The sequence below is a fragment of the Rhinolophus sinicus genome, linkage group LG02 (genome assembly GCF_036562045.2).
Source record: "Rhinolophus sinicus isolate RSC01 linkage group LG02, ASM3656204v1, whole genome shotgun sequence".
In the NCBI taxonomy this organism is placed as follows: Eukaryota; Metazoa; Chordata; class Mammalia; order Chiroptera; family Rhinolophidae; genus Rhinolophus; species Rhinolophus sinicus.
The window spans coordinates 55357365-55359046 of record NC_133752.1 but is presented as its reverse complement, the minus strand read 5'-3'; positions in this window follow the sequence as shown (position 1 = coordinate 55359046).

The window sequence follows — 1682 nt, the reverse complement described above, 5'->3', positions numbered from 1 at the left end:
GTATATTGAAACTAGGTAATGCCTAGCCTAAATGAAACTACCTAGAGAAAGTTTGTGGGGAAAGAAGAGATTGAGCACAGAAGTGATGGGGGGTGAGGAGGGGGCAGGAAGGGGATGTTGTTATGGGATGATAAAACAGGAACAGTTAAGAGTATTACTATCACAAAACTGAAAGATTTCCAAGTAGGCTGCCAGCTTTGTCAAAACTATTGAGAGATCAAAGACAAAGAGATCAGTTAATTTGGCAGTTAGTAGAAGGGTAGTGATTGTTTTATGAATGTTTAATTATAAACCTGTATTTATATTTTGCCCAGTATTTGGTAATACCTAATATAGATTTTATTTCATATTAATTCTGAAACATGTTTAACATAAGGTGTATATATACTACATAAGTAGATTTAAGTCTGTTTGTCAAAAATACCAAGAAACTTCATTACTTAGGAATTGACTTAATGATGCAAATGATCTTAAACAATTACTCTGTATGAGCTACTGAAATCATTCACAAAAGGAAATTTCTTTCATGATGTAATAGATTGCTCACTTATCCAGTAATTTTAAATAATTTAGCACTCTGCCGTCAAATTGATCAAAACAGTCTACTACTAAATTAGAGAAAGTCTTACGAACACAGAATGAAAATAAAGAAAAATCAAGGGTCTATTCATCTGCAGTTAACATATAAATTATGATGAGCAAGATGTCCTAAAGGAAAAACATGATCTATCCACTAAATTTTCATTCACTTTCTGCAAACTCTATATTATATAGCACAATTGAAATGAAGCATCTTATGCGGTTAAAATAGTCAAATTATTTTGTTTCATATACATTTCCTGGATGAAACGATCATTTGGTCCTTCAAATTTGGTTGTTTTCAATATAGCATGGCATATACATTTTATCCCTTCCAAAAAAATTTTTCACAGCCCCCAAGTCAGATAAGTCATATCATTATAATGAAACCTGAAAGTTTAACGTACATTTATAAAAATCTTAAGTCTTTCTTCCTGAAGAGTATTTTAAATAATGGTGATTCTAGGTTCTCTCTAGTATAAATTTGTGAAGTCTGATTTAAGGAATCTTCATAAACACTGTTATGAATGTATCAAGAAAAATTCAATTATACCATCCCTTTTAACGAAGAAAAAGTCTCTAGTTCTGAAATTACATATGCTTTAGGACCTCATTTTTTCTTTGAAGTATATATTCATAAATATGATTAAATGATTATTTCTCCTTTAATATTCTTTTAGAGCCTGTCAAAAATTTGTTTCACTTTCTGAATTGGGTCATGTCTGTAACTTCAGATAACCTCAAACTTCCCATCCCTTTTCTTCTTTTCTTCTAAGATGTGAGGTAGCAATCCTTTGGAAAACCCAAGATTTTATTTTTAATAAATGTTGAGTAGTCTGCTTTAGATCATTCTCACCTTCCTTACTACTTATTATTTTGTTCTAACATTCTTTTAACTTGTAGACAGCTATCCAACTGAACTGGGATAGATCTCTTAATAATGTCCCAAGAATACTTAAATGTTTTACTTTTTTATACATCAAATTTCACAAATAATAAACAGTTGGTTTTAGAACAATTCCTTTTTACTTAGGTTGTGTGAAATGTATTGGGAGAAAATATTTTGGAACACAAACCTACAGATTAAATTAGGGACAGGTAAA